Raw genomic sequence first — 18,434 nt, 5'->3', positions numbered from 1 at the left:
TTAATTGATATGGCTCCTTGGTAGTTAGTTGTGGTTGGGAGATTGAGAACCTATCTGGGCTAGCTAAAGCCAACATCATAAAATTGCTAGGTGGCTTGTAGTATTATAGAGAAACAACAACTAAATTACGTGTTTTTTTTTACATGACAAATCTGAGGGGGCAAGTGCCCCTTTGCCCCCTATGGGCATGAAGCCAAGTGAACTAGTTACTGTTAACAGTGTTACTACGGAGTTGTAAATTCAGAATAGTTTGTGGGGGAAAAGGACACACAAGTAGACGATACCAATACGGAGGGGGAGAGTAAAATGATGTAGTTTCTATTGAACTAGAAGTAAAACAATGTGTAATGAATGGCAAAAAAAACAAAACATACCGAATATATTAAATATTCTCAATATAAGCATGGTTAAGCTGAATTGGAACCAATAATTGTCCCCCCCCCCGCGCGTGAGAATTGGTTTCGCTGAACGAGGATTTTGTTACAACCTTCTAGCCAGCGAATACGGAGTTTCATGCAGTTGCTCAGTCCCACTGTGGCGGCAGCAGTGCGCATGAGGACCCACATACTTTGCAGGTCCTTTGTTGCGGAAATCGAAGATGACTTAACCTCGACAGACTATCAGCTGGCCAGGTAGTAAGGCATTAATCCCGGTATCATCTTTACTTATGACATTGTATGTTCATCCTCTTTTGGGTGTCTTTGTTGCTCAAAATGGTTTATTGATTGCTGAAGTTTGCTTGAGATGTTTTCCGTTGCTAACTAACATGCAATAAGTTCAAAGAAGCATACAATATTGTTCTTAGGCTAACTCATGGCTAGAGAAAGTCAAATATTGTCTAGAAACTTGGAAGTGTTGCCTGCTTGTTATCCATGCTTTCATAATAGCAGGTGTTTGATAAATTATGATTATCGTGTTCTATTTATATTAAAATGGGCAACTGCACAATGTCATTGAGGAACAAGGCAAATACCGTGTTGCGATTCTGTGCAAATTAACTTGCTTGCTTTCTAGCTGCCTGATGCGCATGACTCCACAGTAGTAGAACAGCGCGTAGTCGTATAGGAAAATAGAGAGGAGTTGATTGATAGATCATTTGCTTTGTGCGCAGTGGTTGGGCCACTGGGACAAAAGCCTTACTGTATTCAAGGCTCCAGCTCTGTAACGCGGTTCGGTTGTCTGTACTTGACTCAACTCAACCCCCCCCCTCGCCCTTTCCAACCCGTACTCACTCTTGTGGAGTTCTACTTTTTTCTCTCCCCCTCCTCTGAACCTAGCCTAGGCACCCTCACTAGGGCTACCTCTCATCATGCTTGCATACCCTCAGATACACAGAGGGGGGATTGTAGAGCTGGATATGCTATTATTATGGTTGTGCAGACACATTGAGGTTTGGGCAATTCCACAGTAACAGAGTGATGCTGAGACTCACTTTTTCACTTTAAAATGTATGCGAAGTAAAAACCATTGATTGCTAAGTTTAACAAACCATACACCTATACTGAGTGTACAAAACATTATGAATATTCCCGAGTGGTGCAGCGGTCTGAGGCACTGCATCTCAGTGCAAGAGGCTTCACTACAGTCCCTCGTTCGAATCAAGGCTGTATCACAACCGGCCGTGATTGGGAGTCGGATGGGGCAGCGCACAATTGGCCCAGCGTCGTTCGAGTTTGGCCAGGGGTAGGTCTTCATTGTAAATAAGAATTTGTTCTTTAACTGATTTGCCTTGTTAAATAAAGGTTCAATTTACAAATAAAATAAAATAATACTTGCTCTTTCCATGACATAGACTGACCAGGTGAATCCAAGTGAAAGCTATTATCCCTTATTGATGTAAATTGTTAAATCCACTTCAATCAGTGTAGATGATGGGGAGTAGACAGGTTAAAGAAGGATTTTTAAGCCTTGAGACCAGTGAGACATGGATTATGTGTGCTCCATTCAGAGGGTGAATGGGCAAGACAAAATATTTAAGTGCCTTTGAACGGGGTATGGTAGTAGGTGCCAGGCACACCGGTTTGTGTCAAGAACTGCAACACTGCTGTTTTTTTTTCATACTCAACAGTTTCCTGTTTGTATCAAGAATGGTCCACCACCCAAAGGACACCCATCCAACTTGACACAACTGCTGTGAGGTTTGGAGTCAACATGGGCCAGCATCCCTGTGGAATGCTTTCGACACCTTGTAGAGTCCATTCTCTGAGGAATTGTGGCTTTTCTGAGCGCAAAAGACGTGTGTGTGTGTGTGTGTGTGTGTGTGTGTGTGTGTGTGTGTGTGTGTGTGTGTGTGTGTGTGTGTGTGTGTGTGTGTGTGTGTGTGTGTGTGTGTGTGTGTGTGTGTGTGTGTGTGTGTGTGTGTGTGTGTGTGTGTGTGTGTAACTCAATATTAGGAAGGTGCTCTTAATGTTTTGTACACTCAGTGTATATGCAGAAGTCCACTTTTAAAAATTGCCACTGAACATTTTACAAAAACACATTTACTTGAAGAACAGTGCAGATGCAAAGTTTGGTAACAGAATGACAGTAATATCTTCCTCATTTCTCTATGTGACCACGTTTTCCAAAAACTGAAATATCTACTTTGAATTGAGATTCAAAGATGTCTGAGAAAGAATGGGGTATCAGCTATGACATGACACCTTGAGTTTGAAACCAAACTATTTTGGTTATTTAACTACAGTAAGTGAAGTGGATCAACAGAATGACCGTAACAGAATAACATCATGGGTCCTTGATCTGTAATGTAAAGAAATGCATAATTATCAATGTCATTATCTTCATGGTGATGTATCCTGAATAAGTACACAAAGCTAAAAAAATGTAATATCCTCCTATACATGTTTGGGTATTATGCTACACACTGGCTATAATTCTAATGAGCCCCTCCCCCAAACAAGACCAAATGTGGTTGGCCCAGACAGGACCAAATCTGTACCAATAATAAACATCTCTGTTTTTCAAGTTTGGACATCACAGCCAATCCAGCAAATGTGGGGGAGGAGTTAAGATGGAGTGTCTTGTTAACGTCCAAAAGCGGAAGTCGCATAACAGGCTCTCTTTCCATTTCCCCTTGTTTGTGACCCCGCAGAGGGTGGTACAGTAGAGCACAGTAGAATACAGTAAAGAAAATAAAGTAGAGTATAGAGTATTGAAACTGAATGAGCACAACATTCAGACCAACTTTGTCCAAGTTGCATTTAAAGTGAGATGAGATAAAGTAGAGTACAGTCCATTCGAGTATATTACATCACTCGTGTGTGTGTGTGTGCTCTACTGTACTGAACTCTACTGAAATTCATTATACTGTACTGTGCTCTACTGCAACTTTGGTTTGTGACTAAAATTACTTCCCATTGTGGCCAATTCAATTGCAGTCATTCTGTTACAGATTTTATGGTCACTCTGTTACCAATTTGTGATGCGTTGTAATCACTTAATAATTCATAACATTATTGTCAGTAAAAACACTAACTAAATTGTAGGTCTACCTTTATTTATTACTTCTGGGAACCTTCATAATACTCCACTCTTCACGAGTGAGATAAAATATGTGGGTTTTTGGTAACACTGACAAGACACTAGGCAGTATTTCTTAAACTTACAGAAGGCATATAGTTTTTGCTAAACTATGTTGATTTTAGCTGGCAGGGGTCTTCACTTCATTATTGTGGTTTGATGTATCTCTAATACCTTTTAAGACTTTTAGATTTCTAGTAGATTTTTAAGACCCCTTTTCCATCTGTGTGACCAGAAATCAAAGCCTTTGCTTATTCCTAATTTTTAGGATGGAAAATCGTTGAAAAATGTATCCATGCCTTCATTTCCCAGAAATGTAGACTTTTAACTTCCATTTCACACCTAATATCCACTTTCATGTCATGCTTTGTGCCTGTAACCCTTGTCTGTTTTCAGGAACTGTAAGTCGAGGGTAATGTGGCTTTATTATAACATTTTATTGACACACTCCTCCGCACGGCGATCTGAGAAGAGATTGATAGTCGTTTGTGGTGTTCCATGAGTTATCGCACACACACACACACACACACACACACACACACACACACACACACACACACACACACACACACACACACACACACACACACACACACACACACACACACACACACACACACACACACACACACACACACACACACACACACACACACACACACACTGGGCAAGACACCACACTCAACAGTATATTTCAGTCTTCTCGTTGTGGTTTAGCAGAGGATGGGTGCAGCGGGTATATCTTGATATGAGTCACTTTGTTCTTTGTTTTTGTTGCTGAATGGAATGCAACCCCTAGACTTTTCAGAAAACTCTTCAAATGAAACTTGAACAAAGTTGGTCTGAATGGTGTGCTCATTCAATTCAATCTAACAATTCAGTTCAGACAATGAAACTTCTCCTCTAATGTCTAAACAAAACAATCAAAGTGTTGCTGTATTGTTAGATTGCATTGTTTTTGGAGTCTTATTTTGTATCATGGTTGGAGTTTGTAATGTAATTGGGGGGCTACAGAATGTTTGGGTACACTGAATTAAAGTACAACTGACAATGGTACACTTTGACTATGGGTTTGTCAGGGTCGTTTCCTTTGGGACTAGGGAAGTTATTGTTAGGAGTATTTGTTTTTTCCCTTCTGGTTATGTTGAGGGAGAGATGGTTGATATTTGCAGACATCAGGCACTAAATTCCAGGCAGGACTGGTTTTGTATCAGGATGGCCTGAAATTCCATAGAATGCTTACAGTGTAACTGTGTATCTGTTCTCACCTCACCTGCTCTCTCTAGGTTTACTAAGGTGGTTATTGGCAAAAAATAATACTGGTTTTAGTGAATGCCCCATGTTCATAGTTGACCTTTCCCCTTCTTACGTGCAGCCAGGAGGGAATTTACTCATTCACTTGAAAACTAATCTCAGTTCAACTGGCAAACTAGGTGCAAAGTCAGGCTTGGATTGACTCAGATGCCCAGCTCTAGTGTCTAAATGCAAAGGGGATGTTGATATGGGTAGGCCACCAGCCCTGTGTGTGTCTGAGACAGTCTAGGGGCTGTTTGTTCAGGACAACAGTTTATTATGTGTTGGTTCATACTTCTTAGCTATGGTGGTACACACAGTTGTGATAACTAATCTTTGACTTGCTTGTGATAGCCAAAGAAAGCTGTGATACTCAGCATTGTTTAGTTTCACAATGATTGAAGATCATATCTTCTTTGCTGGACATTTATAATGTTTCTGCTTTTCTAATAACACATTTCTGTGTTCTATTCATGTGCTTTTCTAGTAACCGTTTTCTATGCTCATGCAAGTGACTGACTGATCGAATCCTCACTATCAGTAGCTGCAATTTGGCAGTACGCCTAGACTTTTGTTTTGAGAACGAAAGATATCTCAGTTTTGAAGGTCTCAGCTTAGAGAGAAGAAGCCTCGTGAGGTGTTAGTCTGTCACGTGTTATGAACCAGTATTGGTCGGTCACATGAATTAAACAAAATGGTAATGATGAATTCATTATGCTAAATCATGCAAATATAACTTCTCTATGTATAAGACAACTGCTGTACCTGTGTAAGAATTTCCACAACACTTCCTCAAACCTTTCCAGACAATCTGTTGTTATCAAACAACTATGCTGTGTCTAATTTAGTTGTATGCACTTTCAGGGTAAAGGACAACTTGGTTTGTTTAAAATCTTGCAGAGGAGGAGGCCTCATTTAAGGAATCTCTGTCTATGTTTCTGTCATGAAGCATGCACATGTGTAGATAAGTCAACCTGTGCCCTGTACATGCCCCTTTGCCCTTTTGGGTGGTGGTATATACAGTGGGGCAAAAAAAGTATTTTGTCAGCCACCAATTGTGCAAGTTCTCCCACTTAGAAAGATGAGAGGCCTGTAATTTTCATCATAGGTACACTTCAACTATGACAGACAAAATGAGGGGGGAATCCAGAAATTAATTTTTAATTAATTTATTTGCAAATTATGGTGGAAAACTTTTGTTATTGACCAAATACTTATTTATCTCAATACTTTGTTATATACCCTTTGTTGGCAATGACAGAGGTCAAACATTTTCTGTAAGTATTCACACACTGTTGCTGGTATTTTGGCCCATTCCTCCATGCAAAGCTCCTCTAGAGCAGTGATGTTTTGGGGCTGTTGCTGGGCAACACGGACTTTCAACTCCCTCCAAAGATTTTCTATGGGGTTGAGATCTGGAGACTGGCGAGGCCACTCCAGGACATTTACATTTACATTTAAGTCATTTAGCAGATGCTCTTATCCAGAGCGACTTACAAATTGGTGCATTCACCTTATGACATCCAGTAGAACAGTCACTTTACAATAGTGCATCTAAATCTTAAAGGGGGGGTGAGAAGGATTACTTATCCTATCCTAGGTATTCCTTAAAGAGGTGGGGTTTCAGGTGTCTCCGGAAGGTGGTGATTGACTCCGCTGTCCTGGCGTCGTGAGGGAGTTTGTTCCACCATTGGGGGGGCCAGAGCAGCGAACAGTTTTGACTGGGCTGAGCGGGAACTGTACTTCCTCAGTGGTAGGGAGGCGAGCAGGCCAGAGGTGGATGAACGCAGTGCCCTTGTTTGGGTGTAGGGCCTGATCAGAGCCTGGAGGTACTGAGGTGCCGTTCCCTCACAGCCCGTAGGCAAGCACCATGGTCTTGTAGCGGATGCGAGCTTCAACTGGAAGCCAGGACCTTGAAATGCTTCTTACGAAGCCACTCCTTCGTTGCCCGGGCGGTGTGTTTGGGATCATTGTCATGCTGAAAGACCCAGCCACGTTTCATCTTCAATGCCCTTGCTGATGGAAGGAGGTTTTCACTCAAAATCTCACGATACATGGCCCCATTAATTCTTTCCTTTACACGGATCAGTTGTCTTGGTCCCTTTGCAGAAAAACAGTCCCAAAGCATGATGTTTCCACCCCCATGCTTCACAGTAGGTATGGTGTTCTTTGGATGCAACTCAGCATTCTTTGTCCTCCAAACACGACGAGTTGAGTTTTTACCAAAAAGTTATATTTTGGTTTCATCTGACCATATGACATTCTCCCAATCTTCTTCTGGATCATCCAAATGCTCTCTAGCAAACTTCAGATGGGCCTGGACATGTACTGGCTTAAGCAGGGGGACACGTCTGGCACTGCAGGATTTGAGTCCCTGGCGACGTAGTGTGTAACTGATGGTAGGTTTTGTTACTTTGGTCCCAGCTCTCTGCAGGTCATTCACTAGGTCCCCCCGTGTGGTTCTGGGATTTTTGCTCACCGTTCTTGTGATCATTATGACCCCACGGGGTGAGATCTTGCGTGGAGCCCCAGATCAAGGGAGATTATCAGTGGTCTTGTATGTCTTCCATTTCCTAATAATTACTCCCACAGTTGATTTCTTCAAACCAAGCTGCTTACCTATTGCAGATTCAGTCTTACCAGCCTGGTGCAGGTCTACAATTTTGTTTCTGGTGTCGTTTGACAGCTCTTTGGTCTTGGCCATAGTGGAGTTTTGAGTGTGACTGTTTGAGGTTGTGGACAGGTGTCTTTTATACTGATAACAAGTTCAAACAGGTGCCATTAATACAGGTAACGAGTGGAGCACAGAGGAGCCTCTTAAAGAAGAAGTTACTGGTCTTGCTTGTTTGTAGGTGACCAAATACTTATTTTCCACCATAATTTGCAAATAAATTCATTAAAAGTCCTACAATGTGATTTTCTGTATTTTTCTTTCTCTCATTTTGTCTGTCATAGTTGAAGTGTACCTATGATGAACATTACAGGCCTCTCTCATATTTTTAAGTGGGAGAACTTGCACAATTGGTGGCTGACTAAATACTTTTTTGCCCCACTGTATATACAATGTATATATAATAACATTTTGTTGTTACTGTTCTGAACCTATTGCCTGCAAGTCGTTGTGACATTTCCAAGACGTTGATCCGTTGATTGCGCCTGTTGGTCTATCATGTACAGAGCTCAAATCTTTTTCCCAGTCTGCTCTGTAGGCTACTGAGATTGAGCACGCCCGGTATCCAAACATGCAAGGCTTGAGATGTGGTCACTGGATAACTGTGTGTAGCTAGCTACCTAATTTAAATATCAACAGTACTCTCACAGCAGCACAACACTTGATACCATATTATTTACATCATTAATATTCAGTCTGGTTGGCTGACAAGCGTGGCAGAAAGACGGAGAGGAGAGCCTGCATCAATAACCCTAGCACCGACCCAACTCCATCCGGCAACAGCAACCCAACTCAGTCGACAACAGCAACACAGGTAGTCTAGACTCTAGCTAATCATTATAACCTAAAACCTTCCACACAAGCCACTAGCCAGCCAGCCATATAGAATAATATGAATATTTCTAGTGGTTAGAGTGTTGTGCCAGTAACCGAAAGGTTGCTGGATCGAATCCCCAAACTGACAAGGTAAAAATCTACCGTTCTGCCCCTGAACAAGGCAGTTAACCCCCTCATCCCCAGTAGGCCGTCATTCTATATAAGAATTTTTTCTTAACTTGCCAAGCTAAATAAAGGTTAAACAAATAAAAATAGATACAGTGCCTTGCGAAAGTATTCGGCCCCCTTGAACTTTGCGACCTTTGCCACATTTCAGGCTTCAAACATAAAGATATAAAACTGTATTTTTTGTGAAGAATCAACAACAAGGGGACACAATCATGAAGTGGAACGACATTTATTGGATATTTCAAACTTTTTTAACAAATCAAAAACTGAAAAATTGGGCGTGCAAAACTATTCAGCCCTTTTACTTTCAGTGCAGCAAACTCTCTCCAGAAGTTCAGTGAGGATCTCTGAATGATCCAATGTTGACCTAAATGACTAATGATGATAAATACAATCCACCTGTGTGTAATCAAGTCTCCGTATAAATGCACCTGCACTGTGATAGTCTCAGAGGTCCGTTAAAAGCGCAGAGAGCATCATGAAGAACAAGTAATACACCAGGCAGGTCCGAGATACTGTTGTGAAGAAGTTTAAAGCCGGATTTGGATACAAAAAGATTTCCCAAGCTTTAAACATCCCAAGGAGCACTGTGCAAGCATAATATTGAAATGGAAGGAGTATCAGACCACTGCAAATCTACCAAGACCTGGCCGTCCCTCTAAACTTTCAGCTCATACAAGGAGAAGACTGATCAGAGATGCAGCCAAGAGGCCCATGATCACTCTGGATGAACTGCGTAGATCTACAGCTGAGGTGGGAGACTCTGTCCATAGGACAACAATCAGTCGTATATTGCACAAATCTGGCCTTTATGGAAGAGTGTCAAGAAGAAAGCCATTTCTTAAAGATATCCATAAAAAGTGTTGTTTAAAGTTTGCCACAAGCCACCTGGGAGACACACCAAACATGTGGAAGAAGGTGCTCTGGTCAGATGAAACCAAAATTGAACTTTTTGGCAACAATGCAAAACGTTATGTTTGGCGTAAAAGCAACACAGCTCATCACCCTGAATACACCATCCCCACTGTCAAACATGGTGGTGGCAGCATCATGGTTTTGGCCTGCTTTTCTTCAGCAGGGACAGGGAAGATGGTTAAAATTGATGGGAAGATGGATGGAGCCAAATACAGGACCATTCTGGAAGAAAACCTGATGGAGTCTGCAAAAGACCTGAGACTGGGACGGAGATTTGTCTTCCAACAAGACAATGATCCAAAACATAAAGCAAAATCTACAATGGAATGGTTCAAAAATAAACATATCCAGGTGTTAGAATGGCCAAGTCAAAGTCCAGACCTGAATCCAATCGAGAATCTGTGGAAAGAACTGAAAACTGCTGTTCACAAATGCTCTCCATCCAACCTCACTGAGTTCGAGCTGTTTTGCAAGGAGGAATGGGAAAATATTTCAGTCTCTCGATGTGCAAAACTGATAGAGACATACCCCAAGCGACTTACAGCTGTAATCGCAGCAAAAGGTGGCGCTACAAGTATTAACTTAAGGGGGCTGAATAATTTTGCACGCCCAATTTTTCAGTTTTTGATTTGTTAAAAAAGTTTGAAATATCCAATAAATGTCGTTCCACTTCATGATTGTGTCCCACTTGTTGTTGATTCTTACCAAAAAAATAGTTTTATATCTTTATGTTTGAAGCCTGAAATGTGGCAAAAGGTCGCAATGTTCAAGGGGGCCGAATACTTTCGCAAGGCACTGTATTATTAAGTTATTATTTAAGAGCATTGAAGATAAATCACAATCATAAAAAAAATCTATCATCAATGATCAGCCCACCCTCTTTTCCTAATGTCAATTAGGTCTTTAGGTGGCACCGTAACTAGCTTGCTTACAATTTGTCATTAGTCCGTATGAATTTTGAGATATGTATTTACATTTTTTTGCTTGAGCAAGCACCTGCCCCCTGAAAGGTCTTGTGCATGGCCCTGCAAAGTAGATTTGCATGACAAGCATGATCTCCCAAACTATCCACTGTCGTGTTAAAAATGGGTGTCCTTGATTCAAATTCTTCTTTTTAGCACAGTAAAACCTGAAAGGCCTATGCTGGAATCTGCATGTGAAACACAGTCAAGTTGAACAGGGTTGTCTCAGATAGCTAGACAGGCGGTAGGCAGACAAGAGGGACTTGTATTGGACATGGGGTAGCTGTAGTAATTTATGGAGGTAATTAAACCAAGTAGGTTTTTAAAGGGGATCACTGTGTGTGTTTAAGACGCACACATTTGCAAGACCTTTGTGTGTGAGGCCCTCCATTCTCTGAGTGGGCAGCTGCGTGCCTGTGAGCAAGGCACTGTTCCATTCTCTCCCTCTCTCTCTGTAACCCTCTCACTCTCTCACTTTATATCTCTCCACCTCTTTCTTTCTGTGGTTCCTTGGCCTAAGGCATTATGCAAAGCCTCCAGGAAAAAAAGGATTGTTAGCCATGCCTGTCTGTGCCTCTGTGTTGCACACATTTCATTTTAACGACAACCTTTTAACTCTATCTGTGTGAACTTCAGTCATAACTGCTCTGCTTCGCCCACCACGTCAGTCTGTGAGCTGAGTTCAAACAAATAGTAATGTTCACCGGTTCCCCTCGCGTTTCTGTGTGTATATAAACACACGTCCTCTCACTGTCATTTGCGTTTATTTTCAGCAAACTTAACAATTGTAAATATTTGTATGAACATAACAAGATTCAACAACTGAAACATAAACTGAACAAGTTCCACAGACATGTGACTAACAGAAATGGAATAATGTCTCCCTGAACAAAGGGGGGGTCAAAATAAAAAGTAACAGTCAGTATATGGTGTGGCCACCAGCTGCATTAAGTACTGCAGTGCATCTCCTCCTCATGGACTGCACCAGATTTGCCAGTTCTTGCTGTGAGATGTTACTCCACTCTTCCACCAAGGCACCTGCAAGTTCCCGGACATTTCTGGGGGGAATGGCCCTCGCCATCACCCTCCGATCCAACAGGTCCCAGAACGAGCAGTATGGCTGGTGGCATTGTCATGCTGGAGGGTCATGTCAAGATGAGCCTGCAGGAAGGGTACCACATGAGGGAGGAGGACGCCTTCCCTGTAAGGCACAGCTTTGAGATTTCCTGCAATGACAACAAGCTCAGTCCGATGTGACACACCGCCCCAGCTGTGACACACCGCCCCAGACCATGACGGACCGTCTACCTTCAAATCGATCTCGCTCCAGTGTACAGGCCTCGTTGTCACGCTCATTCCTTCGATGATAAATGTGAATCCGACCATCACCCCTTGTGAGACAAAACCCGCTACTCGTCAGTGAAGAGCACTTTTTGCCAGTCCTGTCTGGTCCAGCGACGGTGGGTTTCTGCCCATAGGCGACATTGTTGCCTGTGAGGACCTGCCTTACAACAGGCCTACAAGCCCTCAGTCCAGCCTCTCTCAGCCTATTGCGATACAGACAGAGCACTGATAGAGGGATTGTGCGTTCTGGGTGTAGCTCGGGCAGTTGTTGTTGCCATCCTGTACCTGTGATGCTTGGATGTACCGATCCTGTGCAGGTGTTACATGTGGTGTGCCACTGCGAGGACGATCAGCTGTCCATCCTGTCTCCCTGTAGCGCTGTCTTAGGCGTCTCATCATAAGGACATTGCAATTTATTGCCCTGGCCACATCTGCAGTCTTCATGCCTCCTTGCAGCATGCCTAAGGCACGTTCACGCAGAGTCAATAGAACGGCCTCTTTAGTGTCCTAAGTGACCTTAATTGCCTACCGTCTGTAAGCTGTTAGTGTCTTAACGACCGTTCCACAGGTGCATGTTCATTGATTGTTTATGGTTCATTGAACAAACATGGGAAACAGTATTTAAACCCTTTTCACTGAAGATCTGTGAAGTTATTTGGATTTTTAAGAACATCCTGAAAAAGGGACGTTTCTTTTTTTGCTGAGTTTATGTAATTTACATGATGCATTTGTAAATGTTGCATCTCGAAACCCACAGAGTCTGAGACCGGCTAGTGAGAAAATAGGAGCCATTCTGACACCAGAGAAACCCCCAACCCCCTGTCCCCTGTCAATGATAAGATGTGGTTTCAGTTGAACAGCATTTTCAGAAGGGAAGCATTTTTTTTAAAGCCCCGAAGCACATCGCCACATCTTTCTGTTTGTGTCTCATCACTAGTTTTAAATGTCTTCTTTGTATTTTCATCATTACCACTGATTGGTGAGAGGCCTTATGTTGAGATGGACAAAGAAAGGAGACTACTGAAGACTGTTGGGTTCAATAAGTCAGGGTTCAATGTAGTTATATTTCCTTGTGGACCGAACCTGAGAGAGATGAAGGACGGTGTTTCTGTCTAGACTTTCAATGAATGCACGTCCCCAAAAAGTGTGTACGTTGACATCCCATACATTGACTTTGGCTGAAAGAGAACTCCGGTCTGCATGGTGTAAAGTTTCCAGTGTTGTTCTTGCACTGCATTCTCCAGGGACGGACTGGGACAAGAATTCAGCACTGGCATTTTGTACACACCGCACTGGCATGCACACATCACTGTGATAACCACCCCCCCCCCCAAAAAAAATGAGCAAAGCTGTCATCAAGGCAAAGGGTGGCTTTGAAGAATCTCAAATATAAAATATATTTTGATATGTTTAACACTTTTTTGGTTACTGCATGACTCCATATTCCGTGTTTTGTCGTAGTTTCAATGTCTTTATTATTATTCTACAATGTAGAAAATAGTACAAATAAAGAATAACTCTTGCATGAGTAGGTGTCCAAACTTTTGACTGTATGAGCTACCAAATGTAATATGGGCAAATGTCATTTTTGGTGAGTTTGGACATTTACAAGTGAATGTGAACAAGATACATTGTGCAAATGAACAAAGTTTTGATGCAAGCTTGCCTGAAGGAAGAATAGTACTGGTTCTGGAGCCGTATGTGTCAACACTTTGTCTTTGTGGAGTCTGGAGTCGCTAGGGCAACGGGCCTTCCTGCTCTGCTCAGAGAAGATGGGGGAGGAGCAGAACGGAGGGGAGAAAAAACACAAGGAATTTTGTGTTTCAGTTATACTTCTCCACTCGGATGAGAATTCATGAACTGGCACTCTATCAGCAGACAGCTCTCTGATACCTACACAAAGTTGAGACCTTCCTCTCTCCGACAGGGACAAGGGGACAAACGTCCAAATCTGTTTTTTTCCCCCCGCAATTGCATTTTGAAATGTAATCCGATCAGAATGCATTTTTCTGTCAAGAGCATGAGGGGAGAGGAGAGTGGTCCGCTCATCACAGCAGCATGCCCCAGCAAAACAGGCACATGGGCAGGTCAGACACTTTCATTACAGGAATCATGAGAATAATGCACCTTATTGTTTGGAAAAATCCATGATCTTTGGGGACTCCCAAGTGGCGCAGCGATCTAAGGCACCGCATCTCAATGCTAGTGGCGCCACTAAAGACCCTGGTTCGATTCCAGGCTGTATCACAACTGGTTGTGATTGGGAGTCCGATAGGGTGGCGCACAATTGGTCCGGGGTCGTTCGGATTTGGCTGGGGTAGGTCACCAATGGAAATAAGAATTTGTCTTCACTGACTTGCCTAGTTAAATATAGGTAAAGAAATATATATTGGCTGTCGAACTGATAACAAGTCGGAGCTGGACTCTGCTGATGCCGTGTTTTGAATGTGAGTTTGCGTGACCTCGGCCTATCAGAAAACCAGGCCGGTCCATTTTGGTAGGGTGCCCACCGTTGCCCACTGATCAGCCAAAGGCTCATTATAGATTAGTATAACTGAAAAATGGCTTAATATCATATTTTTTAAAAATAATCTTAGCAGGCCCATGGGCCTGTGTGTGTGTCAATTTCGACCAGCCCACCCAACTAAAAAATGGTTCAGCCCATCTGGCATTTGCCAGAATTGCCAGATAGCCAATCCGCCCCTGATCTAATCTTAGGCTCCTGTTTTTATCTTGAGATGAGAGGTGCTTGTATTACTTTTTTTGTCAAAGTTAAACCACAGACCTCGTGTCTGGATGATTTCTCCCTTTGTGTGTGTGTGTGTCACGGGCAACCACCTCTAAATCATACACCCTGAATTCCCTATCGACATCTGAAGTAACCTCATGTTTTGCTTTCTTTAGTTATTCACTATCATAAGACGTCTATAATGAATGGCGAAAGACTCATTCTTCTGTTTATTTTCCACCTTCTCCTTTCCTCCTTTTCTTATCAACACCGCATATCTCCTGTCGGAGTCAGTTAAGGTTCGGTTAGACTTTCTGTTGATTCTGTCTAAAATGCAATCCCTCTATTATACACCCCTAAAAAAAGAAATAGAAAGTTTCCCAGTGATGTGCAAACAACCAAATTCAACATTTTAGGAAGCAGATCTTGTTTTCCATTCTAGTGCTGAAGCAGTGGCCTTCCTGCACTTAACAGTTTGTCACAGTAATTGCTTCTGTTACACTAGAATAATGTTCTTGAATGGATTATTTTAAAATTGTACACAGAAGACGTTATAAGGATAAGAGGGGGCAGCACTAAGCTAGCCTGCAACGTCTTCTCCTGGTGTAACTCAAACTGTGCATGTTATGTCTACATAAATCTCCCACATGAGAGGCCATCTTAACCGACTTCCTTGGCTTCAAATACGCTATTGAGTCTTCACATAGGAACATCACGTTACAGATGGCTTTGTCCATTCATATATATAGTCATGGGCACAGACATTGACTCGTTTTTTTCCCAACCCTGGATCCATCCACCCACACTCACACACACACACATACACATTAATACATACACACACACACACAGCTCTCAAGACAGTTGCCAAGAAAGTAACAGATGGATGTTTGGTTGAATGGGTAAGGCTCACCTTTCTCATGAATGAGTGGATGTCTTGACTCAATGGAATGCCCATAATTGTCCGTCACCCTCCACCCCAACACTCCCCCATTCCCACACCATTCATCGACTATGCTCCCCCATACGAGACCTGCAGTGTTATCAAATCAAATTGTATTGGTCACATACACATGGTTAGCAGATGTTAATGCGAGGGTAGCAAAATGCTTCTGCTTCTAGTTCCGACAGTGCAGTAATATCTAACAAGTAATCTAACAATTCCCCAACAACTACCTAATACACACAAATCTAAAGGGGTGAATGAGAATATGTAAATGTAAATGTATGTATGAGCGGCAGTATATACATATGATATGAGTAATGTAAAATATGTAAACATTATTTAAAGTGGCGTTGTTTAAATTGACTAGTGAACCATTTATTAAAGTGGCCAGCGATTGGGTCTCAATGTAGGCAGCAGCCTCTCTGAGTTAGTGATTGATGTTTAGCAGTCTGATGGCCTTGAGATAGAAGCTGTTTTTCAGTCTCTCGGTCCCAGCTTTGATTCACCTGTGCTGACTTCGCCTTCTGGATGGTAGTGGTGTGAACAGGCAGTGGTTGTTGTCCTTGATGATCTTTTTGGCCTTCCTGTGACATTGGTTGCTGTAGATGTACTGGGGGGCTGGTAAGTTTGCCCCCAGTTATGCGTTGTGCAGACCACACTACCCTGTAACTAGCTTGGAGGGGACAGCTACCCAAGACATGCAATATGGGATTGGAAGTGACTGTCTGTAGAACATCACCTATTTACACACTATACTGTAGGAGTGGTCCCCTTCCTTAGCCTTTATGGATTCCTGTGAGGTGGATTAATCATGATGGTCTGCTCTGGAAGCTCTCATGTAACGTATCCCTGGTGGATAAGGGCCTGATTTAATGTACATAGAGCAGCCTGTCCGGGGTAATGGGAGAAACCATATACTGAGGGAGGGGGTGAGAGAGGAGGTAATTAGTAGGATACCTGATGTGTGGAGAGCCCTGGCTGGCATGCAATGGTTTTTCCAGAGGCCAAGGGGGCCTCTGGCCTAATCCTTCTTAATAACAGTCTCCAACCCCTGGACCAACCCAGTTCAGTTTTGTGCTACAGATTAGGAAGAAGTGGTCCTAAATCATCTTTGAATAGCGTATAATTATTGCTCATTAGGGCTGGCAGAATTACCATGTAACCAACATTTTTTTGTTTTTATTTCACCTTTATTTAACTAGGTAGGCCAGTTGAGAACAAGTTCTCATTTACAACATGGATGATAAAATAACCGTAAACATTTAATTTTTTGGGGGGGTGGAACAAACAGCTGACTGAAACGACCGGGCATTCGTGTGGTTGAGTGATTAAGAAATCATAGGCCCCTGGGCCCAGGGGCGTCAGTCCCGGTAAGCCCCTTCATTAATCCGTCCCTGTATGTCTCTAGCTTTAAAATGGCAACAAAGCAGTGGTATTGTAATCGACACACACTTAGACCTCCGGTGTGTTTGCCTACGTGTGTGTGTGTGTTTGTTTGACATGTCAGCGCCCTGGAAACCTTTCTCAAGAAAGGTGTGTCTTCTCTGTTTTGTTTTTCTGTTTGTCACAGGACTGGGTTGTCATGGTCACTGCTCTTCTTTCAGAGAAAAATAAATGAATGGACATTAAAACTGCTCATAGAGATAAAGACAGTTTTTTATTTGTGTAGAAGCTCATGGTCACTGTTGTTAAAGAAATGTAATTTAGAATTGACGAGGAAGGCCAAAATCAACCGCAGTTACTGCACATCAAATCAAATGTTGTCAAGTAAAAAGCTGAATGAATGAGAGCTGCTTTGTGTATGTTCTCACCAGGCTCCTGTTGCATGATGGGGTGGTGTTTGGGACAAAGTGTCCAGCTAATGGCTGCTGGGCTGATGGTCGGAGGGCGGCTTGGTATGCAGTGACCTCTCCAGACCCGTTTTACGACCTCATCCTCAACACGAGAAAGGGCTGACCCAGCATTAACTCTTCATGCCCACACAGACGCCACTTGAGACTTTCACAAGAGAATGGTAGCTCTCTTTCTCTCCCAGTGGGCCTGAAAACACCACCTGATGAGGAATAATCATTTTTGTAACACCTTTTAAACAACAATAACATAGTATAGTCAATAGTGTGTCTTTTGTCATTAAATCTCCCGACATACTTTAAATATATATATGAGAGAGAGAGAATTTTAAAACACAATACAACCACACATGTGGATAATGCATTTACAATCATCAAATCAAATCACATTTTATTTGTCACATACACATGGTTAGCAGATGCTAATGCGAGTGTAGCGAAATGCTTGTGCTTCTAGTTCCGACAATGCAGTAATAACCAACAAGTAATCTAACTAACAATTCCAAAACTACTGTCTTATACACAGTGTAAGGGGATAAAGAATATGTACATAAGGATACATGAATGAGTGATGGTACAGAGCAGCATAGGCAAGATACAGTAGATGGTATCGAGTACAGTATATACATATGAGATGGGTATGTAAACAAAGTGGCATAGTTAAAGTGGCTAGTGATACATGTATTACATAAGGATGCAGTCGATGATATAGAGTACAGTATATACGTATGCATATGAGATGAATAATGTAGGGTAAGTAACATTATATAAGGTAGCATTGTTTAAAGTGGCTAGTGATATATTTACATCATTTCCTATCAATTCCCATTATTAAAGTGGCTGGAGTTGTGTCAGTGTGTTGGCAGCAGCCACTCAATGTTAGTGGTGGCTGTTTAACAGTCTGATGGCCTTGAGATAGAAGCTGTTTTTCAGTCTCTCGGTCCCAGCTTTGATGCACCTGTACTGACCTCGCCTTCTGGATGATAGCGGGGTGAACAGGCAGTGGCTCGGGTGGTTGATGTCCTTGATGATCTTTATGGCCTTCCTGTAACATCGGGTGGTGTAGGTGTCCTGGAGGGCAGGTAGTTTGCCCCCGGTGATGCATTGTGCAGACCTTACTACCCTCTGGAGAGCCTTACGGTTGAGGGCGGAGCAGTTGCCGTACCAGGTGGTGATACAGCCCGCCAGGATGCTCTCGATT

At 42.5% G+C, this 18,434-nt stretch overlaps 1 protein-coding gene across 1 annotated transcript in view; it reads left to right on the top strand.

Annotated features, from left to right (window-relative positions):
* Positions 1-485: 485 nt before the first annotated feature.
* LOC118361264 (protein FAM53B-like) overlaps positions 486-18,434 on the top strand; it is a 47,371-nt gene continuing 29,422 nt past the window's right edge. Inside the window, exon 1 of the mRNA XM_035741061.2 lies at positions 486-632. The gene's annotated coding sequence lies outside the window, so the exon portion shown is untranslated. The remainder of the gene's footprint in view (positions 633-18,434) is intronic.

This window comes from Oncorhynchus keta, chromosome 2 (genome assembly GCF_023373465.1).
Source record: "Oncorhynchus keta strain PuntledgeMale-10-30-2019 chromosome 2, Oket_V2, whole genome shotgun sequence".
Lineage (NCBI taxonomy): Eukaryota > Metazoa > Chordata > Actinopteri > Salmoniformes > Salmonidae > Oncorhynchus > Oncorhynchus keta.
Note: the sequence above shows the minus strand (reverse complement) of the source record. Positions and strands in the feature narration are given on the sequence as shown.